Source organism: Megalopta genalis, chromosome 3, assembly GCF_051020955.1.
Source record: "Megalopta genalis isolate 19385.01 chromosome 3, iyMegGena1_principal, whole genome shotgun sequence".
NCBI classification, from domain to species: domain Eukaryota; kingdom Metazoa; phylum Arthropoda; class Insecta; order Hymenoptera; family Halictidae; genus Megalopta; species Megalopta genalis.
Window position 1 is genome coordinate 21,228,403 of NC_135015.1, and position 17,454 is coordinate 21,245,856.

The 17,454-nt window shown below is 42.1% G+C and overlaps 1 protein-coding gene across 5 annotated transcripts in view; it reads left to right on the forward strand.

Annotated features, from left to right (window-relative positions):
* The window catches only part of Mdr49 (Multi drug resistance 49), a 178,276-nt gene that overhangs the window by 16,820 nt on the left and 144,002 nt on the right, over nt 1-17,454 (forward strand). Inside the window, exon 1 of one of the 5 annotated variants that reach the window (XM_076520294.1) lies at nt 12,821-12,841. The exons of 3 other annotated variants lie outside the window; for them this stretch is intronic. The gene's annotated coding sequence lies outside the window, so the exon portion shown is untranslated. Of the gene's footprint in view, nt 1-12,820; nt 12,842-14,786; nt 14,806-17,454 lie in introns of those variants that run through there. One more of the 5 variants, XM_076520295.1, reaches the window with a different exon arrangement.

The window sequence follows — 17,454 nt, forward strand, 5'->3', positions numbered from 1 at the left end:
GCAAAGTAAAGCTACGCTCGCTCTGTATTAACGTAATAAAACGAACATGTTTGAACGTATACGTAATTGTGCGCTTCGCGCGGAACGCGTTGCAACGAACCGCCTGCTGATAAGAAAAAGAAACCAGAAAGATTACGCAAACCACGCTGTTCCATCATAGAAATCCAACGAGAACCTATCATTATTTCGGGCCAATGTACGAGCGTGTTAGCGATTGAACTCCTCGAGCGCCGATTAAAAAGCAGCACATTTTTCTTTCAGACAACGCGAGAACGCTCGACGGAAGTTCGCTTGTAAAGCGAAGGAAAATCCGAGCGATTCGAGATCGTTTCGCGGTTTTTCAGCGGCTCGATCGTCCGCGATATCTTGTTGTTGAAACGTGTTTCTCGAGACGTCTAAATTGGCGAAATTATCGTGGAGTTCGCGGCGGACCGTTGCCGGTCAATAAAATTCCAGTGGTCTCGCGCGCGCATTATCGGCGCGGCGATTATGTATTGTTACGGCGACTTGCCCGAATCAAGTCGCTGTAATGTGAAACTGCCCTGTTGCGAACATCTCCTTAAAGAATAATAGAAGACAGGGGTTGCCACGGAAGTGTGTTACCAACGGACAATCGAAGTGTCGAGATCGGACCGTCGAACGATCAACATCCCACTTCTGAAAGATCTGAATTGTAATTGTATCGAGTTGTGTTATAGTTAATATTCTTGATTGTAAATAAAATGCCGCGACGCGAGAGAAATGGAGTAATTCGCAACGGTATGTATATTTCGGATCGGGCCCGCGCTTCCGCCGCAATATTTCGCGCAACAACGAAAACTCGTTCGCGGGCCGGCCGCGATAGACCGGGTCCGGCACTCGTTCGCCAGCAAATTTATGTATATCCCGTGTTTCGACGGCGATGCATCATCTCGGCTCCGTGACAAGTAATTAAGCGACCGTTTCGCTGGAAAATAACGCGGGCGTCGCGCGGCCCGCGCTTTGATCGCGGCAGCGGCCGCGCCCGCGCGCGCGCTCGCGCGTTTAATTTGATTTTTCAAACGGCCGCTGCGAAAGGAATATATTAATGGCGACGCGATTACCTGCCTCCGACCCGCCGTAATCGATTCCCGGGTACAATTCACCCGTGGCGATCCCAGGAACCTCCGGGAAAATTGCGGGCACGCTATACGGCAGCCTGCGGAATCAATTCTCTCGTGTCGAGCCGCCGGCGGCGGCGCATTTTTACAGGGAATTTGGAAACGAGGACCGATCGCCGGTCTTAGATGGATTTACGACAGGGTCTCGGGTAATCCCCGAGGCCTATAAAGAATGAACCAGCGAGACTAAACGGACCTGGCGACAGCTGCCGGCCACGTTGGGTCTTCCTTCCGGCTATCGGGTGTCAAAAGGCTGTTTATCGAAAGAGAGTACAGTAATGCCTCTCTAATCGACGCTCAGACTGTCCACAAAAATTTGGACGATTTGGGAACAGGAGATACGATTAATTTGGGTCTTGCGCCTCGTTTTTGTAATTACCGATTCTCAACAACTATAAAAACGAGGGCGCAAGACTCGAATAATCGTGTCTTCTCTTCCCAAATTGTCCATTTTTGTGCGCAATCTGAGCGTCAGTTAGGGAGACATTACTGTATGTTCGGGGCAGTGTCGGGCATTTTTTCGAATATTCTCGATGAAATATTTGTCCAAAATAATTATCCGAATGAATTCTTTCTGGTCCAAGATTTTATTCGAAACACAATTATTCGTTATTCGTAAGATATTATTCTATCCATTTATTCGAATAATTCTTCATTTTTTATTGGAATAATTTCTTCTTTGTATTCGAACAATTCTTCATTTTTTATTCGAACTATTCTTCATTTTTTATCCGAACAATTCTTCATTTTTTATTCGAACAATTCTTCATTTTTTATTGGAATAATTCTTAATTTATTATTCGAACAATTCTACATTTTTTATTGGAATAATTTTTCTTTGTATTGGAATAATTGTCAATTTTTTATCCGAACAATTCATTTTTTATTCGAACAATTCTTCATATTTTATTCGAACAATTCTTCATTTTTTACTGGAACAATCCTTATCCGTATTTTTAAACATCTTTAACCCGTCCCGATCGTTCAGCGCTCCTCGCACGTTCGCTGTTAATTTCTTTGCTCGTTCGCAGATGGCTTGCATGTTGTTCTTGAATATACATATGCATGTGCATTCTGGCTCCGACTTTTACACTTTTCTAGACCGGAGTAAAGGTCGTGAATATGCAAGCGATGCCGTTGCGTAACGCGTCGAAACGTCATCCATTAACAGACGTTTTTGTTTGCCGCGATGAGACTCGAGCCTCTCGCGTGTATTTACACGAATTATCGTAATCTTGAGGTTAGATTTCTGACGATAGGGAACTGCGATTAAACGACTGCAGCTTCGCACGGAGAATTCTACGATTCGTTTTTACGTCGCGTGTCGCGAAACGCGCGTTCTGGAATCAAATTAATTATACTTTTAATTCTCGATCGTTCGGAGTGGATCGGTCTTTAATTCTTGCGATTTCATAGCCAGTAGGCAATTTTTACAGATTTTTATTCAATTTTTTTCGCCCTGATCTGCTTCGAATATATTTAAATTAGGAGACTTAGCTTAATCTTCGACTTCAGAAATTTCTCGCGTTTTAGCTAGGAAAAATTGTGCAAATATTTCATCCGGCAAGCTTGTTATTGGGTTGGCAACTAAGTAATTGCCGATTTCAGTTATAGATGTCTCTCGCTCCCATTTTTATGATATCCGTAAATGTTATATATTATAAAATTATTGTTATTATTATTATTATTATGTTATTTTTTATTATCCGTGAATGTTAGCAACCGGACAAAGTGAATGCAGCGGTCAAGGAAAAGCGACCAGAATCGGTCGATCGTAAAGGTGTCATTTTCCAGCAGGACAATGCTAGGCCGCACGCGTCTTTGTCCACTCGGCAAAAATTCATGGATATTGATTGGGAATCGATGTTACACCCACCATATAGCTCTGATCTCGCGCCATCGGATTACCACTTATTTCGATCCCTGGACAACTCCCTTCGTGGTAAAACTTTTAACGACGATAACGCTGTAAAATCTCACTTAACTCAGTTTTTGGCCGAAAAGGATCAGACTTTCTACGAGCGTGGAATTTTCAAGTTGTCAGAGAGACGGCAAAAGGTCATCGAACAAAATGGAAAATACATTACAGATTGAACTTCGTTCCAAGTAAAAAAAAACTTTTTATTTCATTGAACAAATCGGCAATTACTTACTTCGCGCACGAGAGTAATTTCAATATTTATTTTGAAATTGCTACTTCGTCGCTCGTTTATTATACGTAGTCCTTGGTATTCGCCGGTCACGGGGACACGTGACTTTTGTATAACCGTTTAAAAATCTCGGAAGAATGGAAGGTTAAATAAATTCACGAGCCTCCTCGTTAAGCTTTTTCCACGGAAGGAATGTCGGCGAACGGTAAATTGACTTTATCGAGGTCAGTTGCGAAAGAAGTCGCGGAACGGCATGTTAGACCAATGGTAAAAAAAAGCGCGACCGTCGCGCGTCATCCGAAAATTCGCTAATCCCGCGATCGAGCACTTGGCACGCGGTCCGCGTGCGAGCGTAATTCGACGTGCCCTAAACTAAACGGGCGCGATACATTTTCGGCTACGGCGGCGAAAGACGACGACGACGACGACGACGACGGGAGGACTTCGTTATCTCGACGGGGAACGGAGCGGGACCGTCGTTTAGCGGTAATTGGAACTTACGAGGCGTTGGTCGTAAATTAAAAGGCTCGCGACGAAGAACAAACTGCTTGTCATTTTCGCGACGAGCAATAAAGGCCGTTACCATTTAAGGAGAACGCGAGGATGCGACGCGAATCTTTCCAAGAGCCGAGCCGACCCGCCTCGAATTCTTCGGCTGCTCTCGACGCGATATCGTCGACCAGTTTTAGCTGCGTTCGACGAGTATACTCGTCGCGGAGGAGCGATAAAACTTGTTCAATTGGATCCTGAGAAACAGAAGTTTATTAGAAAAATGTTTCTACCGATGATCATTTTTCTAAATCGACGAGATTGGCGTGATGCTGTTAAATTCTTGTAGTATCTTTACAGTATGAAAATACGTCTCGTCAATTTTAGGCAGAATAAAAATTGCCTGCCTCAATTATAAGAAATGGTCGATGGAAATAAATGTTGTTCTTAAATGCTTGTAATATCTTTACAGTATGAAAATACGTCTCGTCAATTTTAGGCAGAATAAAAATTGCCTGTCTCAATTATAAGAAATGGTCGATGGAAATAAATGTTGTTCTTAAATGCTTGTAATATCTTTACAGTATGAAAATACGTCTCGTCAATTTTAGGCAGAATAAAAATTGCCTGTCTCAATTATAAGAAATGGTCGATGGAAATAAATGTTGTTCTTAAATGCTTGTAATATCTTTACAGTATGAAAATACGTCTCGTCAATTTTACACAGAATAAAAATTGCCTGCCCCAATTGTAAGAAACGGTCGACGGAAATAAATGTTATTCTTAAATTCTTGTAATATCTTTACAGTATGAAAATACGTCTCGTCAATTTTAGGCAGAATAAAAATTGCCTGCCTCAATTATAAGAAATGGTCGATGGAAATAAATGTTGTTCTTAAATGCTTGTAATATCTTTACAGTATGAAAATACGTCTCGTCAATTTTAGGCAGAATAAAAATTGCCTGCCTCAATTATAAAAAACGGACGACAGAAATAAATGTTATTCTTAAATTCTTGTAATATCTTTACAGTATGAAAATACGTCTCGTCAATTTTAGGCAGAATAAAAATTGCCTGTCTCAATTATAAGAAATGGTCGATGGAAATAAATGTTGTTCTTAAATGCTTGTAATATCTTTACAGTATGAAAATACGTCTCGTCAATTTTAGGCAGAATAAAAATTGCCTGCCTCAATTATAAGAAATGGTCGATGGAAATAAATGTTGTTCTTAAATGCTTGTAATATCTTTACAGTATGAAAATACGTCCCGTCAATTTTACGCAGAATAAAAATTTCCTGCCTCAATTATAAAAAACGGACGACAGAAATAAATGTTATTCTTAAATTCTTGTAATATCTTTACAGTATGAAAATACGTCTCGTCAATTTTACGCAGAATAAAAATTGCCTGCCTCAATTATAAGAAATGGTCGATGGAAATAAATGTTGTTCTTAAATGCTTGTAATATCTTTACAGTATGAAAATACGTCTCGTCAATTTTAGGCAGAATAAAAATTGCCTGCCTCAATTATAAAAAACGGACGACAGAAATAAATGTTATTCTTAAATTCTTGTAATATCTTTACAGTATGAAAATACGTCTCGTCAATTTTACACAGAATAAAAAATGGCCTGCCCCAATTGTAAGAAACGGTCGATGGAAATAAATGTTGTTCTTCCTTTAATAATCTCGAGATCGGTAGAAAATAGTACGACGATATTCTTAAATTCATGTAATCTTTCCACAGTTTGGAATTTGACTTGCTCATTTTTGCCGTAAACGCGTAAAATCCGCAGTCTAGTAATAACACGGCCGAGAAACGACGAGGGACCGGATCGTGTTGGGGTGCTTCAAGGTTCCCCTTCCTCCGGTCGCGTCGTTCGCATGCAAAAAAGAACAGGAGAAACAGGGATCGACTGGGCGATCCTCGAGCGAAACGACCGCCTTTGCCTTGGATCAACCACGATCGACCAAGAGTCTTGCTGCATCCGAAACAATTCCGTTCGGATAGTCATTTTAGCGAACTCGTCGTGGAGGAACGATGATGATAATAATAATAATAATTGTGGGACGAGGGATCTTAGCCAGTCGGTCACTGCTCTTCAGCATCCGAGGAACAGGGTCGTCCCGAACGACGGTTGTTTTATACGCGATTCCGTTTCTTATTCGAGTAATTTTGTAATTTTTCGAAATTGCAATTTTCTTCTAATTATTTTAGCCCTTTACATTCGAGTGGCGACTCTGGGGCGCCACTAAAAATTGCTATACTATATACTATACTATATATATACTATACTAAATAATAATATATAAAAAATAATATATAATAATAATAATATAATACTATAATAGTAATAGCATCGGATTCGTTTATATCTAAAAGACTTGTTAAAACTGCAAGTTTTGTACTTGCCAATAAGCTTTCATATGCATAAGTCGCAATAAATCATATAAGAAAGATTGTAGATCAGAAAATATGTTTAAAATATAATTAAAATAGCTTCCAGTGCAAAGGCTTAAAATTGCGATTTTCTTCGAAAAAATGTTTTTCTTCCTCCAATTTTCTTCTTCCAATTCTTCAAAATTGTAATTTTCTCCCAGTTCTTCAAAATTGTAATTTTCTTCCAATTGAACATCCCACTAATTTTCTCAGAAGCTTCGATCCCACGTTAACAATGTTTATTCGCCTACCGCGGTGATCTCTTTGTTACACAATACGATAAACGAGAGAAACGTTGCGACAAATGATTGCGGATACGATGTGACATAATAAAGTAAAGAGACGGAAATCCAGGTGTCTGGAGATAAGCGTTATTCAAGGGTATTAAAGGCGTAACGCGACGGAAAGAGAAAACGCCGCTTTGAAAACCGTGCTATAAAAATTAATAGAACCGGTCTAAATAATTTACGAAATATGAATCGAATTTGATTCGATTCGAAGGTGGGATCTCCTCCGATGTACATACATATACGGCGGACTAATTTTCGGGTTTGATTCTCTCCCGTTTAATTCCATCCCCCGTAAATTAGTTTGCGTTCGCGCCGGCGACACGCAATCTGGTTATTAATCACGATTCGGCGAACGACTCGCGGATTCTAAATTGAAAGTTGGACGTAGATAGCCGGCTGATAGCCGGTCATTTTCGTTTTACACATTGAAAGCCTCCGCGCGTTGCCCGCGGAGAACCGAATCGCGCCGGCCGTTTTATCGCCGCGAAGATTTTACAATCTGCTCGGTGTCACGCTTCCAACTCGCCGCGTTCTAGGCGACATGAGTCAAGGATGACCCATACGGTCACCGAGCGCGGTGTAACGTTTCGATTAACTGGAAACGATGACTCGCGATTCCATTTCGGACGAACGCGACGCTCTGTTCCAGTCGTTTCCCGCGATACAATATCGCGAGCGTATAATTTAGAGCGTCGATGCCGATAGAAACTTTATTATAGAACGATCGAATCAATATTAAATTACGAGGACTCCGCGGCACGTCGTTTCATAAACTGAAGCTAAAATCAGCCCGCGGTTGTAATCAGGTTATCCCATTAGAAAACGTACACGGCTGTCTGTCCTCCAATTTAATTAGAGATAGATTAATCCACCGTTTACCCGAATTGGGCGCGAATGTTAACACTAAAGCTACCACGGTCGATATGACCGATTTTTTATTTTATGATACTGCAAACTTTGGAGACTTCTTCGTGGAACATTATTGAATAGATTATATTATTGAAACAAGCCTCGTAATTAAAACTTTACAAAATCCGAGTGAATTCTATCTTTTCACTCTTGTGGGTCAATGCACGCTGATCATCGTTACAGATCGGTTGGTTTAGCGTTAAAGAAACTAAATTGTCTACGCAATTGTACCGTCTCCCTAACTGACGCTCAGATTGTCCACAAAAATGGACAATTTGGGAGGAGGAGATGCGATTAATTTGAATCTGAAAAGAGACATTACCGTATTTCTAATTGGTCGGAAGCATCGTCGTTGTCGCGATCGATCGAATCGATCGCTTAAGATTTACATTTCATAATGTTCATATGCAAGCTTATGGTCGCTTGAATCGGTTCTAGTGAAAAAATGCAAAATAAAAAGGGACAACCAATACAGTAATGTCTCCCTAATTGACGCTCAGATTGTCCACAAAAATGGACAATTTGGGAGGAGGAGACACGATTGTTCGAGCCTTGCGGTTCGTTTTTATAGTTGCTGATAATCGGTAATTATAAAAACGAGGCGCAAGACTCAAATTAATCGTACTTCCTCTTTCCGAATTGTCCATTTCTGTGGACAATCTGAGCGTCAGTTAGGGAGACATTGTTGTATTATCTATGAATCGTGCAGGCTCCAATAGAAACGTTTCGCTCCGAGTGAATTTGTCCCGAACATAAATTTCCGCTGCCGCTTTCGCTCTTAATTGCCCACTAGAAGACGTATAAATTCGTTCGATACCGCCGGTTCATTGCTACACCATGATCAGCGGCTGTACCCTCTAATCGACTGTCAAATTCGGGCAAGTGTGACTCGCAAAACATTAATCTCCGAATTGCTCGAACAGTTAAAGCCACCGTTAAAGAAATTAAATCCACCCGAATTAACCATCAATTGTCCGAGCGTTAATGGCGAACATTAGCGGCCGTTTCTGGCCGGCTTAACTATCGCAAGAATTACTGGACCGCTTCAGCGCTCGTTAACTAATTTCGTTTAACTAAACGAACGATTTATTTTCACAAAATATTGAGCTTCGTTCGTTCGGTATTTTCTTCAGCTTTTCAATAAGCTTCGCGAAGAAAATTACGCGAATTCGAATATAAAAAGAATCGAAAGAATCTTTGTGGTATTTCAAGAACTTCCGTCTCTTATGTGTTTAATCTTATAAACGATCGATTGAACTGAAATAAAAATTAATTAGGTGCATCTTGTAGGGATAAATAAAGGCACAGTAATCGGTCATTCCAACTGGGTCCACTACCCTAGGCGAGGCGTCAACCTGCAGAAACGTTTAACGATCCCTCGGATCGTGACAGCGATCGATCGATCGATCGTCGAAACGTCGCGCGAACACGCCGAGCCGCAGCTCGAGAAAAATGCAGAGCGCATCCGTCGGCTGCAGATTGCACCGCGTGCCGCGGCGCGGGTGCGTTCCGCGACGAGCTCGCCGGTGATTTCCGCCCCGAGGAATCGTATCGATTCAACAAGCCCTCCGCTACCCTCGAGAGAACTCTATCGATTTCCCGTTGCCGGTTACCTAAAATGCCGGCGCGGCGTCGCCGACGTTTCGATAAGCGCCTTCCCTGAAAGGCTCCCATCAATTTCTGCGGATTAAGCGGCGTTAAAATGAAACCTGTCACCCATCGTCCGGTTTTGCGTCGTTCCGACGTGTCCTCGTGACGGGCCGGCCCGCGGACTAATTGCTCGCGTCTCTTTCCGCGCGATTTTTTAGCACCGTTACGCTCGAATCGCGTGCCTCTGGCAAACAGTTTCGTCGAAACTGTCCAAAACCGAGCACGGCGACGATTTATTTCACACGGAATTTCCCTTGGCCCCTGTAACGAAGCGTTTTAACAGCCCCGAGGAATCCTGATGATATGTGTTCCTGTTTTAAAAAAATTATTCCATCGTCGCTGGATCCCTCTTGCCGGATCACGGTTTTCGTTTAACCCATTGACTGCCACGCGAATTTAGCGCGTCTTGCTCTGGGTGCCGCGGTTTTATTTTAAAGATATATATATATATATATATATATATATATATATATATATAAAAGATATATATATATATATATATATATATATATATATAAAAGATATATATATATATATATATATATAAAAGATATATATATATATATATATATATATATATAACATGAAGTTTTACAAAATATAATAATATTAAGTTACCGATACAATATTGCAATGGCATTTACAGTATTTTTTTTTATTGATAAGCAATATGTTCTCTATACTGTATTCATTTTTCATTCAACCTTTCTAGTAGTTTCTAACTCAAATAGCCATTTGTAGCCAATCTAAACTTGCAGCACCCACTACGAGATATCTCGTAGCTGGCAGTTTTGGTACAGACGCTTGTTTTTATATTTCTTGACAATTCGTAACTATGAAAACGAACCGCAATGATCGAATAATCGCATCTCCTCTTCCCAAATTGTTCATTTTTGTGGACAATCCGAGCGTCAGTTAGGGAGACATTACTATATTATAAAGATAAACTCCGCGAGGAATCATCGTAGACTGCAAGGGTTACTTTAAAGTTCTGTAACTTCGCGAACAAAAATCGCAGCCAAGTTTCTCTTTTTTCAAATGAAAGGAGAAGGATCGAACCTCGTTCCACGGTAAATGGCAGCTCCGGAAAAAATTGTACAAAGTTCGTGCGTTTCGTCAAACTTGGCAAGATCAAGATTTTCAAGGTGACAAACATGAGTTCGCATTCGAAGGGTTGCAACGGCGAGGGAGTATCGAATTTAGAATCCAGAAACAGCGTCTTAAAGTAAAGGTTTCAAGCTTTAATTTAGAAAAAGAATCATCGTCCTACGATGATTTTCGGCGGAGTCATCGTCGGTCGAAGTTGGCCGACCTTTTTATCAAAAATTTCTCTACGTTATAATCTTCTCGAGCAGTGTACAGTAATGTCTCCCTAACTGACGCTCAAATTGTGCACAAAAATGGACAATTCGGGAAGAGTAGATACGATTATTCGAGCCTTGCGGCTCGTTTTTAAATTTCTTGACAATTCGTAACTATGAAAATGAACCGCAAGGCTCGAATAATCGCATTTCCTCTGGGAAGACGAGAATGTCAATTTTTGTGGACAATCCGAGCGTCAGTTAGAGAGACATTACCGTATACTCGTCGTCGCTTGGTTCTCGCTACACACATAGCTGCGCGCTCTGGAAAGGAGGTGCCACAGCCAACTGGTTAAAGCTAAACCCGCCACGACCCCGTTTTACAATTATAAAAATTATAACGATCGATTTCGCCCGCGACGGACGTCACGACGCCGCTCCGCGCGCTCTGCTGCTTTCGTTCTAAACGTTTCTTTTTTGGTCGAATCGCTGCGAACGGATGAAAGATCGCGTTGGAGGCAGCAACATCCTGCGCACACAGTTCCTCGACGAGCCATCCATCTCGAAGATTATTCAGCCGAAGTGACTTGCCGCCGGGAGAATGTTCTCTCCAGTTCGATTCAACCGTAGTTATCCTGGATTCCGGAGAACTCGGTTTCCACGAAGGTCGTATTAAGTGGATTTATAGCAGCCAGATGGGAGCAATTAGATAAAACAATCTCATCGCGTTCGACGTACAAGGTCGCGCTCGACTGCGGCAGATGGAGATCGGCTGGAAAGCTGGTTCGCCGGTCGACGGGTACCAGATAACGGTTAGCCGAAAAATAAACAGAGTCAAGAGTATTCTAGACGCCTGGTACATTCGAAACCGTCGCTGAAACGAAATGTATGTAATCCCGGTGCCTTCGACGAGTACCTACCGTTTTCATCATCCCTTTTTAGCTATCTTATTTACCGTGGACGGATCGTCCAAGCACAAACAGGCTGCCTGAATTAAACGACACAATCTTGGATGGTAATCGAGCGATTTATTCTCCGATAAACATATTTACTAGACGATAGTAAATTCCCCATTTCCTGCAAACAGCTTCAACGCAAGCGTCCGCGTTATCGCGAGGCAACAACGTTTCGCTCTAGAACCGTCGTTCGGCAACGGAATAATTTATCGTCGAATAATGATTTGATAATTTATTAACTAGTCTTGAATGCGGACCGTTCGACGAGGATGAGCCTTGAATATCGATGAACGACCTTGGGCGATCTTCGATGATCAATTGTACTGTGACAAATGAACTCGCTGCGAAATTGTCTTTACAGCTTGTTGAAAAAGAAACTCTAGCCGCGGACAAAAATTAATCCATAGCTTACTTACTGTAAACTGAACTGTAAACTAGAAACTGTATACTAAACTGTATATTATAGATACCGCGATACATCATGGCTGGTGTCGTTAGAGCACATCGTGTTCCGACCGTTAGTGATCCCAGTTGGGTTCCTTAGGTCATTTGTAGCAACTTCTTCCTTTGCAAAAATGTTCTCCGAGGCACCGTTAACGAGTTATTAACGAAAAACAGAGACCAATGAGAGGCGAGCTCGGTAGGCTGGGCCGCCTCGCGTCAGCCGTACTCGATTCTTATTGGTCACTTGGTTTTTCGTTAATAACTCGTTAACGGTGCCTCGGAGAACATTTTTGTAAAGGAAGAAGTTACTTCAAATGATCCGAGGAACCCGTCATTTCCGGATTGCGAGACATTTTTACAATATAATGTAAAACGCGATGAATGATCGTCTTGGATTGGTGGAGAAGACCACACCAAAAAGACCACACCAGCAGGCGATTTTCAGTCGCCGGTCTCTTGTTGAATTTCGTCGCTCAGTCATTTCGTATATACACCTTCTCTCGAATAAAAGTAAAAATAACACTTTTCAGCAAAAGAATTAATATCTCATATTCATTTAAGAAATAATCCAAGCCATAATCCCAATACAGCTAAACCAGAAATCTTCTTTGACCATCTGGCTGAGACACTTGCGGTCTTCCAAGCAAAATAAACACTTCCCGGCTGTAAGAATCACAGTTCAAACGCGTGGACCGTTTTAATATGGAACACCCTGTCGTATATAGTTCAACGACAGCTTTAAATCGAGGAATTTTTCTGAAATCGAATTTCGACACCCATCGCGGATTTTTGGCGCATCGATCCTCGAGTGCTCGCCGTGTACTAATCGCGTCGGTCTGGTGCACGCGGAAGGGCAGCCCGTCCTTATTAGCATGGCGTTGCATGTGTGTGTGTGTGCGTGTGTACGGCGACGACCAGAAAACAGCCGGTGAAAGTCATCGGGCAGCGTAGTCGCGCCGGTGCTTCCGAACGAATCGTTTCTTGCCTGAAATCCTCGCGGCCTATCGATCCCCTTCAGGATTCGGCTTCCTCGGCCATCGAGCGGCCGACAGTTTCGTGCTCATCGAGGTGTGTTTCTCTTGTTTCGAACTTTCCGTCGTTCACAACGGTTGCCCTCTGTTTTTCCTATTTTCCTTCTCTTCGATTCCGTTTTTGTTGTTGGAACACGTTTACGTTAGCGCTGCGGCAAAAGCTACGAGTGCATTACACAGAGCCGACGACGGAGATGCGGTAATAACACAGTTTCGATCGTTTCTCATTTCCATCGTTTCAATTATTCCGGTTTCTCGGAGATCGAACATTCTGGAGAAGAATAGTTGTTAACGTCGAGCTTTAGATAGATAATATGGCATGTGGAAAGTGCGTTGCTGTGCTCGCTGCGGCAACGTTAACGCTGCCGTATAATCGCGGAATAATCGCAATATTTAGACGCCTGTTTAAAATATAATAACTTTTTCAAGATTGGAGGATTTATGTTTAAGCCGGAAACAATTAAAGATAGCGAAAATCGCGGTATTGCTGATACAGCTAGAAATTTTCGTTGGAAGCTAAGACAAGAAAGTTCAAAGATATTATTCTTTTATAGTCTTTGACATTTTCCAATCGATTGTTATTTTTGCAAACATTGTTGAATCACAACTGGTCAGTCTAAAATGTGAAAAAGAAACTCTAGTCTTTTTTCTTCAATTTAGAAGAACTTGTTGGGCGTTGAAAGTGGTTCGAATATTATTGTTATTCACTGTAAAACAATAGAATGTGCTCTCGTCGTTGCTCCTATCGTTTATTGCAGCTGCGACACAAGCGTACCCTAACGTATCAGGCGTCTAACCCCTGAAATTGCTTACGGATAATTAACCTAGTCAAAATAAGATCAGTATGCTTCGGTGTAGATTGTGTTTTCCTTGCTTGTAGTATTTCGTATCTTGCTACACAATTAAGTTCTCGAATGAAAATATTATATATGGTTTATATATGGTTATTATATAATATTATTATAATATAATTATAATGATATATATTATTATAATATTATTATAATAATATAAAATATTATTATAATATTATTATAATAATATATAATATTATTATAATATTATTATAATAATATATAATATTATTATAATATTATTATAATAATATATAATATTATTATAATATTATTATAATATTATTATAATAATCCCTGTATATTTCAAGAGTTCATTAAACATTATGGTCAGCTTAGAAATAATATAAGCGGTAGAATAATATTACCGTAGAACGTTGCTACGATTGCTTAATATTATACACAATGGAATTGTTGAAGACTGTACATCAACTTCGGCTGGTTTCTTGAAAATTCGAATCTCAATCACGGGGCAACGGTGCATCTGCTCGTAGAACCGACGATGCTCCCTTCCTCTGACAACTTGTGTTCGCGTCCCCGTCGGTAGCTGTCCTCTTCGTGTCACACTTAATGCAAACATAACACTGGGAACGTCTAAATCACCGTGGTTCACTCGAGCAACTTTGACATTTCAATTACACGATAATTAACGCATTTCCATTGTCTAATCGAGGAGCACTCGATGAAATCACCTTCTCCAGTGCTGGCACGGCCATTTCTAAATCTCCGATCACGTGACGTAAATATCGATAGATCGACAGCTTCCGCTCTCGGAGTTTTCCCGGCAAAATTGTTGTGTCACGTGTCCGGTAGACCAAAATGGCGGAGTGTTAGCGAGAAGGGTGTCTCGTGCTGCTCGATTAAATGATCAAAGCATTATTTGCATCGCGTTAAAGAAGTGTCGAAGCAGTTTCTCTAAACGGGTTAAGCGTTTGGAACAAGTGGAAGTGGTGTTTGTGAAAGCTGGATCGATATCGTCTTGCCGTCGGCTAACTTGCCAACCGTGTTGTTTGTTCTCTTTGCGGATTACGAAGGAACAGAGTTACAACAAGAATGCGCATTTTACGCAGTTGTCGCAATTAAGACGAACGCGAAATATTAAATACCGTGTGGAAGGAAGAAGATATATTTGACTCTACTTTTTAAGGTAATCGTGGTTGAATTCTTTTCATGGAAATTTTGTTTCGTTGTTTAAAAGATACAATTTTGGTACAAATGTTAAATGATTATGTTTAAATATCTGCATATTGTAGAATCTTCGTTGATGCTCGAACAATGTAATTATTTAATTATAAGACTGGAATAAATCCTCCTCTCTCTGTCTCCTTCTCTCTCTCTCTCCTTCTTTCTCTTCTCACTCCTTCTCTCTCGTTGTTTCTCTCTCTCTCTCTAACTTCTCTCTCGTTTTCTCTGCCTCTCTCTCTCTCTGCCTCTCTATTTCTCTCTCTCTCCTTCTCACGAGGTGTTGGCAACCATAAAGGCGAGCTCCTCTCTCTCTCTCTCTTTCTATTTCTCTTTCTATTTCTCTCTCTATTTCTCTCTTGTTCTCTCTCTCTCTCTCTCTCTCTATTTCTCTCTCGTTCTCTCTGCCTCTCTTTCTCTCTCTCTCTCTCTCTCTCTCTCTCTCTCCCTCTCTCCCTCCCTCCCTCTCTCTCTCTCTCTCTATTTCTCTCTCTAATTCTCTCGTTCTCTCTGCCTCTCTTTCTCTGTCTCTATTTCTCTCTCTCTCTCTCTCTCTATTTCTCTCGTTCTCTCTGCCTCTCTCTCTCTCTCCCTCTCTCTATTTCTCTCTCGTTCTCCCCGCCTCTCTACATTTCTCTGTTTATGCACGGGTAAATTGCTTCGGCGCGAACGATAATATTCGCTCGAGGGACTCGAGCGTTCGCGAGCCTTCGCCTCGAGTTTCGTCGCGTCATAGGTTTTCGGCAGGCGGGACGCAGCGATCCGCAATGTTTACGAAACGTCAGCAGTAGCTGATGCTATCCGAGAGACTGGTTCGCAGCGAATCTGAAAATTCGGTTCGCTCGGGAGCGCCCGAAATCGAGGACGAAAGTGTAGGCAGTATGTATCGCGGACGCGATTTCCGCGTGCCTCGCCAGTTAGAATAGCGCTACCGTCGCGTCGCGTCGGCGCTTCTCGTCTATCGAACGGTGACACACGCTCCTCTTCGTCCCCTTTTTCATTAAGTTTTTATGGTTAGCTCGCGTTCGAATCGACGCCGTAGGTTTCGCTCGTCGAACGTATTTTTCCCCCTTTAATATTCAAATCTCGCGCGAGATTTATTAATACGTTGCACGTCGCAAGTTTACAAAATATTACGGAGTATCGAACGCACCAAAAACACAGCGATCGATTGCATACATATATAGGGTGTCCCAGAAATGTTCCTCAGATCATTTGAAGCAACTTCTTCCTTTACAAAAATGTTCTCCGAGGCACCGTTAACGAGTTATCAACGGAAAACAGTGACCAATAAGAATCGAGTACGGCCGACGCGAGGCGGCCCAGCCAACCAGCGCACTAAGCCCAGTTCCGCTCATTGGCTCGGTCGCCTCGCGCCAGCCGAGCTAGCCTCTCATTGGCCACTGTTTTTCGTTAATAACTCGTTAACGGTGCCTCGAAGAAAATTGTTGTAAAGGAAAAAGTTGCTTCGAATGACCCGAGGAACCCGCCACTTTCGGATTGCGAGACATTTTTGGGACACCCTGTATACGTATTAAAGGATAGACAGTAGGATACAAAGGAACGTTGCGCTCCTATTATATTCGTCAATTTCAATTATTGAAGCTATAAATATCGAGCGAGCTGATTCCGTCGCGGATTTCATTCGATCGAATCGTTGCTGGGAAATTAACGAGAGCTCGCCGCAATGTTCCCTAGTCACCGTGTGTTTTGTAAAGCGAATAATTGTAGCGTCTGCACGATGGGGATCGTTCGATTCGATTGTCCCGTTTCAATTGGGAATTTATGTAGCCCGTGGAAGCTATTGAAAAATTGTAAAAGGCGAGTGCTGATAGCGAGTTTAGCGAGTCGGTGTAACACTGACGCAGAGCGGGTAGATACACGCGTCGTCCACCAAAAAGAGCTTTCTCGTCACCGCCTGAAAATGCGAACGCGGTTTATTCCGGCATGACAATGGAGAGAAACGCAAAATTTATTTCTTGGCGAAATGCGAGGCCGGCTGAGCGACAGCACAAAGGTGCTAGTTGGTTAAGCTAACGGGCAATGGAAAAAAAAGAGCAAAAAAAAAAAGAAAAAGCGGAGACATGAATTCTGGGCGGTATGGACAGGGGGGGAGAAGGACGAGCTGACGGACCAAGAACAATAGACCGCATCAGCAATACGCGAAAAAGGAAAAGAACATGTTTCGCGCGCGTCGCGTATATACAGTGTGGCCCGTGAAACACGCAGAATCTTTCCCGACTCGAAATCCCACCGACGATCCACCGGGAAAGCGAAAGAATTGCGCGTCAAATGTGTTCGATCCGCGAGTCGTTTTGTTTTATCGATTCACCTCGTGTGTTCGGTGTTCTTCTTCGCGGCGATGGAATTTCAATTTACAAGTATATACATATATGTGTATATTCAAATGAACCGCTCGGCCGTCTTCGAGTGCTCTTGGACTTCGCCGCGTTTAATGCCGTTCGCGTATCCGTCGACCGAACACGGTCGTTTCGCGATGCAATTCTCGAATGACTGTTACCTCTTTTTTTCCTCGCTTGCAGACCTTCGAGTCATAACCGGTAAACGATAGTGAATGAATCGTCACGCGAACGTTTTGTCGCCGGTCCGCGCG